The sequence below is a fragment of the Pongo abelii genome, chromosome 3 (genome assembly GCF_028885655.2).
Source record: "Pongo abelii isolate AG06213 chromosome 3, NHGRI_mPonAbe1-v2.0_pri, whole genome shotgun sequence".
Lineage (NCBI taxonomy): Eukaryota > Metazoa > Chordata > Mammalia > Primates > Hominidae > Pongo > Pongo abelii.
Genome location: NC_071988.2, coordinates 192,400,632 through 192,413,375, shown reverse-complemented (window position 1 = coordinate 192,413,375; position 12,744 = coordinate 192,400,632).

Genomic DNA, 12,744 nt, shown 5'->3' with positions numbered 1-12,744 from the left:
TAAATACCAATTTGCCCTTTCAAAATATACTGATTAACACGGATGCTTTTGGTTACAAATAATGGAAAATACTACCCAGAGTGCTTTAAACACAGGATATTTACTGTGTTTAACAAAAGGCTGGAAGAGGCTGTCTCATGGTTGCTCCATAATGACCTGGGGACCCACATTCAAACTCAAGCTCAGCTTCTCATACTCAGTTTTGTCTCAGTCAGTTGGCTACTGCAGCACCAGGCCTCAAGTTCTCACATAACAAAGTCCAACACCAAATAGAACTTTTCCTCCAACCCCTCTGTCTTTTCAAGGTGAAAAACCTCTCCTAGAAGCCCCAGAGGTCTCCCTGCTACATATCATTGGCCATAACTGAATTTCATATTTCAAAATCAGTCTTGGCAATGGAAAATGAGATTGCCACAATGGTACAAAAGCAGTCAGGACAAATCCCCTGGCCCTGGGTACTCTGTGACTCAAATATCCTCAGGATTCTATGGGCAAGGAAAGAGTAAGGAAACCCAGCAGCTTCTGCTGTGCATAACATGTGCAAAGTATTTTATATATACTTTTAAACCTTTTTTAAAAAAATGATGCATATACTTAAACTTATAAATGAAGAAACAGGCTTTAAGAAACCCCATAATTTGCCAAGGTCACACTGTTCCTGAGCAGCCAAGTCCGAACTGAGGCTTGCCTGGCTCCGCAGCCTCCCTCTGAGCCATGCACTCACTGATTCTACCATACCTAGAAGAAAACAATGAGCCAGGCTACTGAGGCTTGCAAGCCACTGATCTCAGGCTCTGTTTGCCGAGATAATGATGAGCGTTTCGGACATATTTTCTTAGGAAAAGATGCTCATATGTATATCCTCCAAAAACGAATATGTTTTGGTTCAAAGACAAACCTTCCCTTAAGTTGAGATGACAGGGACCATCAGTTCCACAGAAGAAAAAATATTACCCCTTCTAGTCTCTTCATAAACGGGTTGCCGAGACCAGCATAGGCCATATGTCATAGGTGGCATCTTTTTGATGATTTGAGAGCCTCATAATTGTTTATTGACTCATACCCAGCTCCACTTCACTTCTGCTTTAGGAGAAACTATTTTTTCTATAATTTAGTGGTAAATGATTTTTGAATAATGAGAACTTGGAGGGAGGAAAGAGGAAGTTATATGAAGCGAGGCAAATAATTGAAGATGTTCATAAGGCTAGTCATTTTTCTCCAGAAATAGCACCTGCTGAATTCCCTGTCTGGTTTTTTTTCAGGTAGAAAAAAATAATAAAAACTAAGGCTCTGTGTTGTCTTAAGATATTGATGCTTAGGTAGTAAGTGGCAGAGCAGCTACTACTCTCATAAAATTCGACAGTAGCAAAATTTAATGTTCTCGACAAGCTGCTAATTATATTTTCTGTTGATATATTCTTACTAAAATTTCCTATTGTCTTATTTTATATTTGCAATCTTTCATCATGAAAACATATATATATACTTTTTAATATATACTTTTTATAAAGTATACTTTTTATACATAAAGTATATATATACTTTTTATACATAAAGTATATATATACTTTTTATACATAAAGTATATATATACTTTTTTATATATAAACTTTATATATGTATACTTTATATATAGTATGTATATACTGTTTGCATATATAAATATATACTAATTATTATACAAGTATATATAATTACATATAAATTATATATAATAAAATATGTAAGTATATATAGAGAGATGTACTTTTATATGAACAGATATATATACTCCCATCTTTCTAAGCTTTTAATACATTGTTTTAAAGTAAATGTTTACTTCAAAAACACTTTCAATCCCAAATGCATTTAATGAAACTATAATTATATTGATAAGTGAGTAGAAGCAAAAAAGAAATGGCTCTTCGGGATCATATTCCAAGCATTGCTTTTAACTTGCCAATTGATGTGAATTTTAGTAATAGCTCTTTATTTTGTTCTTCCTTCTTCTTTAAATGGAACTTGAAAAACTCTTTATATGTAACAAACCTGCATGTTGTACACATGTACCCTAAAACAAAGTATAATAAAAAAAAAAAGGCGTGTTATGGTATTGGTGTCACAAGAAGAGAGCAAAGGAAATGTGTTATATATGTTTTACTTTAAATAGCCACAGTTCACCTATCCCTTTACCTCTTATTTTTGCCTGCAAAAATATAAAATCAGCTCCAAGAGATGGAGTTAAGAATGGGGTGAGCTTCAAGTGTTTCTGGGAAATAAGGAAAGAACTGAGCAATCTGCAACCTGAAATTACGCAAAATACAAATTCAGTTTCTCTGTAATGTATGTGCTCCATGCTCCTTCCAATATCTTCCAAGAAAGCCTTTTGGAGTGAGTGTTTCATGTTAGATGTGGTAGCTAAGCAAATGTTTCAATTCTTCCTAATTTTATATTTTTATTTGTGCCTATTAGTTTAAAAATGTGCCTTTAAATGCTTTAAATAGTGCTGATCATTAATTTTAGGTAGGTGTGAAAAAAGTAAGTATAAGTGCTCTGAACATTTAAAATATCCCTTCAAACATTTATAATAAGCACAGTTATACTTGGCCCATAGAAATGCCTTACCTTTTAGGGCTTGATAATTTACAGGGTACAGGGCCAGGTGCGGTGGCTCACACCTGTAATCCTAGCACTTCGGGAAGCCAAGGTGGGTGGATCACAAGGTCAGGAATTCAAGACCAGCCTGGCCAAGATGCTGAAACCCTGTCTCTACTACAAATACAAGAATTAGCCAGGTGTGGTGGCACGCACCTGTAATCCCAGCTACTCAGGAGGCTGAGGCAGGAGAGTCTCTGAACCCGGACGGCAGAGATTGCAGTGAGCCGAGATTGCGCCACTGCACTCCAGCCTGGGTAACAGAGCAAGACTCTGTCTCAAAATAAATAAACAAATAAACAGTTCACAGAGTACTGTGTGCTACATAGCTCATTTTTTGTCTCATATCCCCATCTCCTTAGGTGCACAGGTGGATAATTATTCCTGTTCCACAGGTGAAGGTGGGTTTCCAGGATACAAAGTAATGTCCCATGGATTGTCGGGGAGCTCAGAAAAAAAATGGGTCTTGGACCTAAAGTTAGACATTCCAGCTATATTACTGGGTATACGGTTAAAAAAAATTGCCGGCAAAATGTCTTAAGAGAAATACAGATAAAAAATTGAATAGCCTCATTCTGGTTTGTTTATACATAAGACCTACAAAAGGCAGCTTCAAAAGGCAGCAAAAAAGCTTTCTTCAGTGTGTGCATGATACTGCTGCCAAACCCCTGATGCAGTTGGTATTCAGAGAACTTTAGTACTAAGACCAGTCCCTTCCTTTAATGGTGCTGTTCTTCTCTCCTGCTGATATTTTTAGTTTTATTTTTTCAATATCTTAACATCTTTATCAAAAACCTGTTGCCATTTTCTATATCTAGAAATGCAAAGTGAAAGAGTATATTAGCATTAACTTGGCCAAATCCTTATTACTGCCAACGAAAAGCCTGTTATATACTGGCTGGTTTAAATGTAGACTATGCAAATTATTCACAGTGTAGAAAGCATGATTATCACTTTTCATAGTCTTATTTTAATGATGAGGACTTTCTTGTGCCTCTTCATGATTTTTAACTATGTATTAATATACACCAACTTTTCCACATGGATGGTTATATACTTTGAAAATCAGCTGAACATCGCCCTGATTCATGGGAGTTGTTAGTATAATATTGTGACATTGTTTTAAAAGCAAACAAGGAAAAAATAGTTTGGCAGTTCTTCAAAATATTGAACATAGGTTTACCATATGATCCAACAATTTCACTTCCAAGTATATACCCATGAGAAATTAAAATATATGTGCAGTGCACACAAAAACTTTCACACAATATTTATAATAGCACTATTCATAATAGCCAAAAAATGAAAACAGCCTATATGATTTTCAACTCATTAACAGATTAACAAAATATGGAGTATTTGTACAATAAAATACTATTTGGCAATAAAAAATGAAATATGGATTATCATTTTAACATGGAAGTATTACAACATTATGCCATGTGAAGGAAGCTACTCACAAAAGACCACATATCGAATGATTCCATTTGTATGAAATGTCCAGAATAGGAAAATCCATCAGGACAGACAGTAGACCAGTGCTTGCCTAGGACGAGTGTGGAGGCAGGCCTTTAGGTGTGAATAGGAAGTGACTGCTAGAGGAGAAAGGTTTTCTTTTGGGAGTTTTGACATGTTCTAAAATGTGGTGATAACTCCAAAACTCTGTGAATAGGTTTGTACTAGTTCGTTCTCGCATTGCTATAATGAAGTACCTGAGACTGGGTAATTTATAAAGAAAATAGGTTTAATTGTCTCACAGTTCCATAGGCTGTGCAGGAAGCATGGCTGAGGAGGTCTCAAGAAACTTACCATCATGGTGGAAGGCAAAGGGGAAGCAAACACATCCTACATGACTGGAGCAGGAGGAAGAGACCAAAAGGGGAAGTGTTACACACTTTTAAACAACCAGATCTCATGAGAACTCACTCACTATCAGGAGAGCAGCAAGGGAGAATCAGCCCCCATGATCCAATCACCTCCCTCCAGGCCCCTCCTCCAACACTGAGGACTACAATTTGACATGAGATTTGGGTGGGGATACAAATCCAAACAACAGCAACACTAAAAAACAGCCCAGTTCTGTACATATTAAATGGGTGAATTATCTCAATAAAGATGTAAAAACAAAGTACCTAGTACACTTCTCTCAGGCTTTCTAATTTGATATTCAGGACTGGCTTAGTCAAAAGACCTAGATTCAGATCCTGGCTGACTGAGGAGTGTGTAAGCAATCACTTCTCTCTCTGCTGTTACTGTTGCTGCTTCCTCCTTTTACACAAACAAAGTTTCCACTAGCTGATTTAAGATCAGTTCTCACTCTATGAACTAGTATTATTTGGATCTCTTCTTTTGTGATACCCTACCTTGTCTTAACCTGAATTGACTCTCCCTTAGCTAAAAGGGCCAGACAAACTCCACCTTGGCTCGTTCACTTGCAGCTCCTTACCCACTCTCCTTCCTCAAGGACTTAACTTGTGCAAGCTGACTCCCAGCACATCCAAGAATGCAATTAAACTTATAAGTTACTGTGGCAAGCTATATCCACAGTTCCCAGCAATTCGCCCGGTTAACAGCACCCAGAGCCCCCATGTTTGTGTCCGGTTGATAACGCCCAAAGCCCCACGTCTATCACCTTGTGATAAATCTAAAGCCCCTGCACCTGGAACTGTTTGCTTTCCTGTAACCATTTATCCTTTTAACTTTTTGCCTGCTTTACCTCTGTAAGATTGTTTTAACTAGATTCCCCCCCTCCCCTTTCTAAACCAAAGTATAAAAAAAATCTAGCCCCTTCTTTGGGGCCAAGAGAATTTTGAGCGCTAGCCGTCTCTCGGTCACCAGCTAATAAAGGAATCCTGAATTCATCTCAAGAGTGTGGTGTTTTTCTATAACTCGCTTGGTTACAACACTTTCATAAAGGCAGAATAAGAAAAACACTTTTTAGTTACATATTACTTTGCCTGCCTTTTACTAGGATTCTCAGACATTGTGAGTGAAGGATATGCTATTGCTAAGGGCAGATTTCCAGCTGAGAAAAGCTTGAGCTCACGTTAATCGCATGGCTCAGAGTCCAGATGTGTGTTCACCGACAGGCTTGCAAAATACTCAAAAGCGTCACGTTTTTGAAATCTACTTTAATATATACCTGATTGCTCCTTATTTAATGTCAGCAGACTTTAAAGAATCTATAGACTTATGGAACTTGAGTTGGAAATATTTGTCCTGTTCTATAACATTTTTATGTATTCCCTAGACTGCAGATTCTATACTTTTTTGTATATTTGCTAAAATATAAAACCCATTGTCAATTAGGTGAATGAATATTTCATTTGAGATGTCACATGCTCATTCTGATTATTTAAAAGGTGAAGGGAAAACATGTACCCCAGCTGTGTGTTTCAGCTCCTTATAAGTTAGCAGTTTCCTTAGTTCCCTGCTCCCACCTTCATCCCATCCTCTTGTTCCAAAGCAAAAAGAAGTCTACAAACTGACCAAAAACAGAAAGGATGTGTTGAGTACTGGTCTAGTTACCCCTACTCCTACCACCACCACACACAAACACACACAAATCATTAAAATAAGACATAGTCTATGTGTAGCAATCTGAAAGGTATGCAAATGTATTCATGATACTAATATTTGTAAATGCTCATAGCAGTCATTTATCTTAACACACATGAGACCTGACTCTACAGGTGAAAAGGCTAGATAAAACAAGGCCATGTATACTTTCTCTAATCTTCTGCAAGGAATGTACTCATTCAGTTTTGAGAAAGGAAAACAGGACCAATAGAGAAAGAACCTGCCTTTTTGAGGCTCTGAAATCATATCACGTGTCTCTCTTTCAATTCTTCATTCTCCAGGTGCCCACAACCTGAAACACAAAGTATGCACAGGGAGCCCTTGAGATACTGTCCTATAGTACACATCTCACCTGAAAGCAAAGCAAGATCAAGCTACTGAAGCTCAAGTCTCCAGGATACATCCATTTCGATATATAAAATGAAAATATAAGCAGGGAAACACAGTGATATTAAAGGAGCAGTTTGATTTTCATCCCATCTTATAAGTATGCTCTAACTCATTGCTACAAGGGGTCATATCTCAAGGTGGCAAAGTGATGACTGAGAATTTTCTATATTTAAAACTTCACTGTCAAGAAGATGCACAGGTGTATCTGTGGTAAATCATGGAACAAGACTGAAAATGAGCATGGCGCACCCTTTCTGCCACACACAATAAAGATTCCTTTCCTCAAACTGTAGGAGTCATTGTTTTCAAAGCTCCTCAAGGCAAGCTGGGAAGCATGTTTGGAAAACAAAGGACTTTTTAATTGCTGCTGACATGAATGAACTCTCTGAAACAACAGCTGTGTCTTGAGATTACATTACAAGTCATGTGAGCAGGATGCAAAGCAACCTCATAAAAAGACAAAGCCAAAGAAGTCTTTTATTGCTTCTGAAAAAAATTCCCAAAGCTGGGATGCTTAATTTCAATTCCTGCAGGATGCAGCAATCATATGTTTACAGAACGAAATTGAGAAACAACCTTTGTATTTGCGGTGGCTGATAAGAAACAAAATCCAGGCAGACAGTTTTGGTAAGAGTTGGAAATCAGTCGGCAAGGTTATACTTGTATACACCGTATACGTTGGTTAGTGGCAATGACATCTGGCTATTAAAATATTGTCCCAAGGTATTATTTCCTTTCTGTCTTTCTAGTAACAGAGTGTTTGCTACTGGGTATAAATTATGGACAAAGGAGTTCATTTAGAGAAATATTGACCTAGTCATACTTTAAAAGTTTATTACTACCCTGAGAGAAATGAACCTTGTGAAATTATAACTGCTGAACTACAACCAAGATCCTTTCAAAGACAGACCTCAAGAGGAAAGGAAGACAAGGTTAAGGTTAGAGGAGACGAAAATCAAGAGTGTTTAAAGAAGAATGAAGAGGACAAAGAAGATAGGGATTTAGTGAACAGACCATGGATCTGACATCAAGGTAAGGATTATATACTGTTTCTATAATTCCATTCATCAAGCAACTTATTTTAGACATTAAGTCTTCAGGGTAAGTGTTTCCACCAAAATTGCATACAAATGTGATGAAAGTGCATTTTCCCATATTTTTCATCAGAGTCTCAGAAGGCTTGATAAACTTAAAGGTTGATAAACTATAGTGTGGAGGGTTAAGAAAGCTGAAAAACTTCTGACCCTCCTTCCATGCCGAGGTGGAATCTATTTCTCTCTCTTGAATCTAAACTGGTGGACTACGCTTTGACAATAGAGAGCATCAGAGATTATTCCACTCCAGTTCCAGACTCAGCCTGTTGGAGAACTAGTGTCTCTTTCTCGATCTTCCAGAGCCCTGAGCTACTATCCTGAAACCATTGTATGTGAGAAGCCCAGGCCACATTGGAGAGGCCCTGGAAATGCTGTATGGAAAGAAAGAGAGGCCAGGGAGCACCATGGCACCAGATACGGGGGTGGAGAAGCCATCTTGAGTGTATCCCACAGCTTCTACTGCTGCCAACTTGAGCAAAGATGAATCACCCAGCCTGGCCCTTCCAGAATTCCTGACCCACGAAATCATGAATGAAATAAAATTGTTGCATGAAATCATAAAATTCAGGTGTTAGCTATTTTAGATCAAGAGATATCACAACACACTGGGATTTTTTATTAAAAATTCTTAAGCATTTTACATACAACTGAAAACTTTTAGACATGCTATTAGATTATAAACTAACACATAATTCTAAGCCAAAACTATTCATAATGTGTTCCTATCTATTTTCTGTCCATCATGTTGTTTACTAGTGAAGCACTTAACAGCTTTTGGGGAGGGGGAAGAAAAGTTACCAAAAGAAAAATATAAACAAGCAAACAAACAAAAAACACAACTCATCATTTTCAAACGCCTTTTGTTCAATGCAAATGATATTTTGTTTTTATCATTCTTAAACTTTACACTATGCCTAATTTCTTTGCAGTCCTCTAACTTCTTTATATGTTCTGCTCACTGTTTTTTGTTGTTCTTGCCTTTTAATACCTAATGACATTAATTAGTTCACAGCCATCATAAAATGTTTTTGTTCTCAAAGGACTCACAGATAAGGTTTTTTTCTTGAATAATCTGTAGATGCTTTACTGTTTATAAAACAGTTCTCATTTTATTTTTGCTAAAGATTGGTCTAAGTAATTTATATACATGAGAGAATTGAAAAATCATGTTTTTTTACTTGTTCAAATTTAGATCCTATTACTTTTCTGAGTTCATATGACATTTTCCTTTCACATAATTTTGAGACAAAAGAAAATGTTAGCTATATAAGGTTCAACCTGATTAAAGCGAAGATATTCTCTAAAATGTTCTATCTTCCCACTTACCTGGAATAAAGACTTTGGAAGTCTTAAAATTTAGGGGTCAATCTTAAGTAATTACAATTTTAAACTCCAATCAGTTAAAAATTAAATGATCTCATTCCATATAACAATCAAAAGCCCATATCTATTTTTACATTAATTTAACATTTATTTAGTTAGAGTCTGCTGGAAGCAAAAACCTTTGACATCTTCTGGCATCTTCTTTCTTTCCTACCAATTTTTTCCTTAGCCTACTCATCTTGGCTTCTACATCCTGTGATTATTTTAGGAGGAGGGTGGTAGAGGGGAAAAACTTAGGAAAGTCAAGTTCTTACCTCACCAGTATTGTTCAATTTGCTTTACGCTTTCTTGAATTTGAGAGGTTTTTACAGCTCACTCTTTCCCTGTGTTAGAAACAAATGCTGGGTGCTGCAAAGAAAACCAGAACTTAGGCAGAAAATTTCTCAGCAAGGCACATCTACTTCTGCAGAAGGGTGCTGCTTGTGTCAGTCACAATCACAAGAGCACACCAAGCCAGGTAGGGCAGGGGTTTTTATCCCTAACACAGTTCCTGTTCTGTGTCCTTTCCCCATTGGCTGGAGTCAGACCACACAGTCTAAGCTGACCCGATTGGCTAGTGTTTGAAATTGAGTAAGGCCAATTAGGGGAAAAGGCAGAGGCTGTCCCTTACCAACTAGGTAGGAAGGGTTGTTTACAGAGTAAGAGGTTTGCTAGTTACAGATTAAGCGGAGAAACAAGTGCTCATTACAGATTAAGCAGGAAGGGCTGTGTACAGAGCAAGACAAACCAAGGAAGCTTAGAAAAGGAACTTATTATTTCTGGCACCTGGTACATGTAGGGGTTCTTAAGAAATTCCTTCATTTCTGCAGACCCCTTAATAAGGATCATGCACTCTCTTCTGGTTTGTGTGGCTGCAGGGCCCTGAAAATCCAAGATTTCACCTCTACCTCCTTCCACTGGGCTCCCATTTCCCCTCCAGGACTCTCATTAAGTTAAGATCTAGGATAACTCGACCCTGTGCCTCTCATTAGCATAAGATAGATAAGAGTAGAGATAGAGATTTTGTTTAAAACCCCATATTGCCACCTCCTCTCCCTATAGCTGAATTTCTTCTTTTACTTGACCATGATGATTTGCATATGTAATTAGATAATAATACAGCATAATTCTGTTCCAAAATCTATAGACTTGTGCTCATATAACCCAACTACCTTTTTCTTTCTCACTGGTGTTCACCTTTCCCAAAATGTTTTCTCTGCAATAATACTTACTGTTATAAAACGTTGCCTGATAATATTTTCTAATCTGTATTAAGCAGTGTTGTGAGTCCCCAGGGTTAATATCAATTCAAAATTACTCTTTATTTATTTACATTTTTTTTCATAGAGGCAGGGTCTCATTACATTGTCCATACTCCTGGGCTCAAGCAATCCTCTTGCCTTAGCCTCTCAAAGTGCTAGGATGACAGGCATGAGCCACTGTACCCAGCCACAAAACTATTCTTTAAAGGTGGTTATAAATAGTCCTTCAATTATAATCATAGTATTTTTAAACTTTTAACTTTAGTGTATAGTTTCATTTAGCCAGCTTTGACATAAAGGTATAGTTATAATGAAAGATATCAGCTAATCTCACCTTTCCTGGAACCAGTGCCTCACACAAAGATCCTACTACCAGCTCTACAGAGAAAATTCTGGAAAAAATCATGTGTCTTGTTAGTTCCTAGTGATACCACCTGAGGGACACAGGTATCAAAACTATGTTCTATCTTTCTTACTCAATCTTTGTTTTTTAAATTATAGAAATAAAAGTAAATATTATGATCATTTGCAGTCATTTGGTATTTCTCTTCTTAGTATCAAAAATGGTGATTTTTACTATCTGAAACATCACACCTATATTAGCAGTGTGGAATTTCTTGTTTTCCTTTTTTGTTCCTCACAGAATTTCTAACCCAACCTATAACAATCCTCATGGAAAACACTCATTATCATTTAATTTCTTCTTTGAACTTGTTATTACTCTTCTTTATAAAGAAATTTACGACAAAATTTTAAATAAGAAATAGCTCTTTTTCAAATGCCCAGCACTTGAGTCTCTTTGTATCTCATTTCTTAATTTAATTTGACATCTTTTCACCACTAAATTCTGAAAATATAGAAACTACTTCTTTGATTATCATGCCCCGTGTGTACAAGTCAAAAGGTGGTGATCACTCATGTAATTGTTCATTTTGAGTGTGAACTTGACTGGGCTATTGGGTGCCCAGATTACACATTTTTCTGTTTTGGTCTATAAGGGTGTCTTCAGATGAGATTAGTATTTGAACTGGTTAACTCAGTAAAGTAAAGTTAACTCCACAATGTGGGTGGGCGTTTTTCAGTCTATTAAGAGCCTGAATAGAACAAAATGAGGGAAATTAAAAATTATTTCCCTTACTACCTACCAGGTTGAGCTGTGACATTGGTCTTCTCATGCCTTTGGACTTGGAGTTATACCATCAGTTCTAAGGCCTTCAGACTCAGACCAAAATTACACCACCAGCATTCTTGGATCTCCAGTTTGCAGGTGACAAATCATGGGACTTCTCAACCTCAATAATTCATGTATGTACATGATTTCATTTATATGTAATGTCTAGAATATGCAAAAATATAGAGTTAGAAAGTAGATTCATGATTGCCAAGGGCTAAAGGAATTAGAAGAAATAGAAACTACTGCTAGTGGCTACATAGTTTCTTTTGTAGTTGATAAAATTTTCTAAAATTAGATTATAGTGATGGTTAAATAATGTGAATCCACTGTGTTATCTACTATAAATATGAATGTGATCTATTGTGAATATACTAAAAACTATTGAACTGTACACTTTAAATGAGTGAATTTTATGGTTTGTGAAATGTATCTCAATAAAGCCATTTTAAAAAGATGATGGGTGGTTGCTTTTTTAAATATTCTTTTAAAATTTGTTTGTAGAATCATGCTTTAACATACATAATTACTTGGGAAAAATAAAAGTATACTCACTATTGATATGCTAAAATTCTACTGACTTTTGTTGATACATAATAGTTGTACATGTTTATGGGATGCACATAATATTTTGATACACTCATACAGTGTACAATACTCAAATCAGGGTAACAGGGATTTCTATCACCTCAAACATTTATCATTTTTTGTGTTAGCAACATTCAAATCTTTTCTTCTAACTATTTTTAAATTTACAATGACTTATTATTAACTGTAGTCACCTGCAGTGCTATCAGACACTAAAACTTATTCCTTTTATATAATTGTATTTTTGTACCCATTAACCAACCTCTCGTCATCTCCTCCCCACCTTACCATTCTGGTAACCCTCATTCTACTCTCTACCTCCATGGAATCAATGTTTTTAGCTTCACATATGAATGAGAACATTCAATATTTGTCTTCCTGAACTTGGCTTATTTCACTTAACGTCCTCCAGTTTCATTCATGTTGCTACAAATGACAGCATTTTATTATTTTTATGGCTGAATAATATTTAATTGTGCATATATACCACATTATCTTTATTCATTCATCCACTGATGTTCACATATGTTGATTCCATATTTTCACTATCGTAAACAGTGCTGCAATTGATAGCTCTTTGATATACTGATTTCCTTTATTTTGGGTATATATACCCAACAGTGGGATCACTGGATCATATTTGTAGATCTGTTTTTAGTTTTCT